Source organism: Rhinopithecus bieti, unplaced genomic scaffold (assembly GCF_001698545.2).
Source record: "Rhinopithecus bieti isolate Rb0 unplaced genomic scaffold, ASM169854v2 scaffold_2314, whole genome shotgun sequence".
NCBI lineage: Eukaryota > Metazoa > Chordata > Mammalia > Primates > Cercopithecidae > Rhinopithecus > Rhinopithecus bieti.
Window position 1 is genome coordinate 1,134,396 of NW_016803781.1, and position 6,000 is coordinate 1,140,395.

Sequence of the window (6,000 nt, forward strand, 5' to 3'; positions counted from 1 at the left end):
GCCTCCCGGGTTCACGCCATTCTCCTGCCTCAGCCTCCTGAGTAGCTGGGACTACAGGCGCCCACCAGGTTGCCCGGCTTTTTTTTTTTTATTTTTTAGTAGAGACGGGGTTTCACAGTGTTAGCCAGGATGGTCTCGATCTCCTGACCTCGTGATCCGCCCGTCTCGGCCTCCCAAAGTGCTGGGATTACAGGCTTGAGTGTCAAGGAAAGACTGAAGAAGGATATTCTGAATAAGTTCAGCTATCCATCCATTCATTCATCTAACCATTCACCCATCCACCCATCCACTCACCCATTCATCCACCCCTTCATCCATCCAGCTATCCATTCATCCAGCCAGCCAGCCAATCATCCACCCATTCACCCATACGCTCATCTATCTATTCATCCACTCACCCATTCCTTCATCCAAATATCCACCCATTCATCTGTCTATCCACCCAACTACCCATTTATCTATCCATCCATCCACCCATTTATTCATCCATCCAACCACCTAGTCACACAACCGTCTATTCATCTATTCATTCACCCACTTATCCATCCATCTCTCCATTCATTCATTCATTCATTCATTCATTCATCCATTCATCAGTCAGTCTAGCCATCTAGCCATCCAGCCCTTCATCCAGTTTCTCTTCAACCCATCCACTCATTCATCGATTCATTCAACAAGTATTTATTGAGTACTTCCTTGTATCTGCTGTCCATGAGGTGACAAATGGGACTCTATAGTTGATGAACCACACAGTGGTAGTCTCTGCCCACCTGAAGTATGCTGCCTACTCAGGCAGACTGCAGCCAACCAATGTCACATATAGATGATTGATGGTGATTGTCACCTGTGTGATGTGTCGCAGGGACTATGGCATCAAATGACAGAGGCACAATTCTAAACTTGAATGGGAATGCAGGCAGGAAGGGCTCCTAGGAGGAAGTGATGTTTGAGTTGAACCCTGAAGAATGAGCAGGAGTCAGCTAGTGGCAGAGTAGAGAAGAAAGTGCTCTGGGCAGAAGAAGGCACAGCAATGTTCAAAGGCTCTGAAAGGGGAGAGGACCAGCCCATTCCAGGGACAAAAGAAAAGCCAGCACAGCTGGAGTGGGGAGCAAGAGGCGGTTGGGGAATCATTATTCCTGGAGTCTGAGATTAACAGTAATTTTTTCTTCCTGTCTTTGTAATGAGTATGTGTTTCTTTAATAATAAGAAAAAAGGTTTAAAGAGGGTTAAAATAAAGAATGAGGCTTCCTGAGGAAGACATAGAATACACAGGACAAGGTTGTCATTACAGGAAAGAGACTGGGGCCAGAAACAGAGCTGGGGCTAGCGAGGAAGCCAAAGACTCGCCCCTACCGACCCCCACTCCAACCTCCCTTCCATGCTGGGCTTTCCTCTTGGGGGATTTAGGCAGGGAAAACAGGGAGGGGGCTGTGTTGGGAGAGTCTGGCATGAGGAATAGATATTAATGTCGCAGGAGGGGGAGCTGAGGGGAAAGCAGACTATTAAAATTCTGTAGTCCTGAAAAATACATAAGTCTAAAATAAGACTAATGAGACATTTACTGGTGTGGTTGCCTTGCATTAATGACCCTGCTGAGGATAAGATCGCAGAAGGCTTTCAATGTAATTACCAGGCTAATGATTAGCTGTGACATCACTGGAGACTAAGACACAGGCCTTGTTTTGGACTGCTTTCAAAGTCAGGATGCCGCTGACCGCCTTGCTGCCCGAGCAATCTTGGGGTGCCTGCACCCCACCCCTCTGTCCCTTCCTCCCGCGGCTGCGGCTGCTGGCCTCCAGCCAACATGCCCCCACACTCCCCTCCTTACCTTGCATGCCTGCATTCCTGAACATTTTAAGAAGGCCTCTGGGACCAGGAACTTCAAGCAGCAATTTGTCAGCACGGTTGGGAATGGGGGTTGAACGCCCGGAAAAGTGGAATGTCTAGAAAGAATCTTTAATGAACAAGTGATGCATTAACTGATGAATGCTCTCAAAACCCTTCTGCCCCATGAGACTCAGGAAAGACCAGCAGACAGCATAGAAGGCTTCATCTCAGAGAACCACTGGCTCTGAGTGTACCAGCCCACCCATTTGAACAGATGGGCAACGCCGAGGCTCAGAGAAGACAACTGGCTCCCTGAACATTACTCAGCAAACCTTAGATTCTCCATGTGGATTATAGCTAAATACAAGAAGGGAGGGATAATCTTATCCAGCCCTCCCTCTTCTGGAATCCACAGCTCTTAAAATTGCTTACTGCATCCCCTTGTCATAAAAACATAGAATAAGTTCTAATTAACTGTTAATTAGAGAGAATTAGGGAGAACAGCCTGGACAATGGCATGGAGATGGGAAGGGCTCATTGAGGCTAGCTGCTGTATTGCTGAAGAGTTAAACATTTATTTTATAGATGCCAGAGATACAGGGAAGAAGTAAAACCTAGGGATATGGTTCCTGGTCTTTGGACTAGCTGAAAGCATTTGGGACACACAGAGCTTCATGTACAACAGCACATCCTCTTTCTTGAGAATCTATCCAGAATCATGTTGCAGCAAACATCAGGCCATCAAGGGGAGGAATGATGGAGTAAGAAACTTGGGGGAAGCAGAAGAAAGTCCAGTGCAGGGTAAGGAATAGCATGGAATAAGAGATTCGGAACCAGGACTCTGAAAAGTTAAGAAATTTTGGAGCTCCCCTTTGTATGGGTTTGGCACAGAACCATGCAACGGTGGTTTAAAAGTCATTTAGATCTAGATAAGAAGTTTCCATTGAAACAGCTTCCAGAGTGCAGGGGACTGGATCACTGGAGGATTGAGCTGGGGGCAGGGGAGAATGTGAGGTCAAGAGCAGAGAAATTCAGAGAACCCGCTGCAGTAACACTGAAGTATCTGCAGATAGCAGGGTGCATAATGATGCATGATAAATATCTGTTTCCTTTCCGAGCCCCCAGAAACTCATATTCTGGAATCCACCCCTCCTAGGCTTGCGTGCATCACCAGTGCATGTATCTTGCACATCCAGAAGAGCATAGAGTTTGGGGAGGTGGGGTCATCTAGAAGGATGGAGAGAGAAAATAGGGTTGGACACAGCCTCCCTCCCACCAATTTACAGAGGAAGAAACTATAGTCCAGACTGAGCCATGACTGGCCAAAGATCACACACCCATGTGTTCCCCCTCCAGCCTACTGATTCTCCATTCCACAGGTTAATTCCTTTCTTCTTGTATTTCCATTTTAGCAATTCCAAGATGGCAGGTTTAACAGGTAATTCCGCTTAGAAAGTGAACTAGAAAAGGAGAGGACATCTTAAGCCGTCACTATAAGTGCACAATCAGCTGCTCTATTTGCTGGGACAGATCATAATAAGATAAATATGAGATGAGCAAAGGAAAGCTGTTTTTCCTTGAGACTTGATTGTGTCAGTACTTAGCAGAGGCAGTTACGAGGCCATGCATGGATTACAGGGAGAGAATAAATCTCATGCCAACAGACACTGATACACACCCCAGGCTTACAGATATGGAGGGCAACCCCATTCCTCTGAAACTCAGGTCAGATCCATAGCAGAGGTTTGCCTTTCTTGGATCATGCCAACCATCTTGGGTGGCACCATCTACTTCTACCACCCACCACCAGCTGCTCCCAGATTCCTCTCAACCTTCAAGACCACCTCAAAGTGTCAAAGTCAGAGACATGAGCATTCAAGTCCTGATTCTGTCCCTCCTCACCCAGGTAGCTTTGAAAAGGTGAGTTAAGCCTTTAGTGTGGTTTCAGTCTTGACTTTTAACCACTGGTTCTCAGTTTTCTCATCCTTAAAATGGGCATAGTAACTGCTGTAGGTGCCTCGAGGCATTGGCTGCACCAGATGAAACTGGAGGTCTCTTTCAAGGTCTGGGATTTCTTTTCTCAATTTAACTCACCTTTGAGTCTCTGCTCCCAAGATAAGCAAACATATTTCCCTGAAGACAATATGATCAGATTTGACTTCAAATTATCTGAGGTCCACCACTTCCAAGCTGTGGGATCCTGGATAAATTTCTGAGTCTGTCCAATTTCATGTCTCCAACTATGGATTAGGTGCAATAGAAGATACTGTCTTGAGTTGTGTTTCCCAAGGAGAACCTAAGTCTGGAACTGGGGCCAGAGTGAGGACATGAGAAGAGGGTGTGTATGGCGCATCTTATTTAGATGGTGGGAGAGGTGCCCAGGGTACAAAATTTAAAGAAACCCTCACTCCCTGGCACATACAAGTGCAAAGTCAACCCCTGAAAGTGGAAACCTCCTTACATTTTGTGCCCTGAGTGCCTCTTCTGCCTCACCCTAGTCCTGTCCCTGAGGCTCTGATGACTTTTATGCAAGATATTTCTTTTGGGAGAGCTCTCAGGAGAAAAGTTTGTAAAGATGAGGGGAACTGAACAGAGAAGGGGAAGAAGCTAGGCAAAGTAGTGGTTTCAATTCAGTCCTCACCTCTGCCTGATTCCTGGGAGCTGTGGACCATGAATGACACCAAACTGTTGCCCTCCAGGAAGTCAGGGGAGCTCCTAGAGTAGTCACTGACTACAGATCATCCCTGAGTGTGCCTAACTCCTCAGCCATTTCTGAGCAAGGAAGTCCTAGAGCCAATCTTGGAAAGCAGCTGGAAGAGGCAGCTGGAAGAGTCAGCAACCAACACCCATAGTAGCTCAGGGCTGGGTACACCGACCAGGCAAAGAAGATTTGAACAGGGACCAACAATGTAGGCTCTGAGTGCCTTCTCCAGGGGGTGGCTGGAAGGTTAAGGAAGGAGATGGGGTCATGGCACACCTTGTTTAGATGGTGCCTAGCAGACTCTCAACTAAGGGTAGGTAATACTACCCTAGACAAAACAGCAGCCTCCATGAAAGCAGACTTCATCCCAGTCTCTGCCATTCTATTCCCAGTTCTTAGTTGAGTGTTGGTCCCATAGTAAGTTCTCATTTGTTCACCAGATGAATGAATTATTGTTACTGGTATCCATCATTACCATCATTACCATTACGTTGGCTGAATATGATCATACTAATATATGACAAATAGATTAGACCACTCGTTCCAAACTTGAGGTGAGAAGATGTTTCCAAAGGAAAGAATCTTAAATTTTATTTTGGTTTTTGTTATTTTCTTTTTGAATTTCCAGCTGATGAGTGCTCAAGGCAGCTTCTTAGCCTCCAAAGCCCTGGGATAAGAAGCCTACTCTGTGACCTGCTCTGCTATGCTGTCTTGAGGTCTCTGGCTCTCCATAGACCCTTGGACTTGTCAGGTCTTTCCCATTAGCTATCTCCAAGCCAGACTCCTATGCAGGTCATCATGCTCTTTCTCTGGGACATGACTGTCTGTGACTCTCAAATTCCGGGCTGAGCCTCAAGACTTTTGTCAAATTCCCTCACAGATGTGCTGGGGTAAGTGATCCACCCGCCTCGGCATCCCAAAGTGCTGGGATTACAGGCATGAGCCATTGCACCCGGCCAGCTCTCCTTTCAAATGTCACCTCCTCCAGGTAGACCTCCCTGATCTCCACCTAAGCCACTATGGGACCTCACTGTTCCCTGCTCTCTTCCTTAATGCACATTTTGCAGTTACATATATCCAATTGGCCTGATGGCTTACTTAGGTCTATGAGTTCCATGAAGGCAGGGCTGTGTCTGGCTATTCACTCCTGTACCCCTAGTGCCTGGCACTGAGTAGGTGCCCAATAAACATGTGATGAATTTAGAACTGGCTCTCCTGCAGCTCACTTAAAGTAGGTACCCTAGGTATCTTATTCCTCAGCCTTGTTCAGTGGGTTCTGGTCATCATAATTGCAAACAGATGCCATCCCCCACCTCCCACCATCCTCCTTTACCCTGCCTTCAGCTGTCTGCCTGCTTAGATGCTATATATTTTCAAGGCATTACCCTGTGTGATGTGCATTCACACCACCCTCCGGCAGCTTAATCTTCCCCTCCCCAGCGTCCATTGGCATAATCAACCAGGGGCCTGCC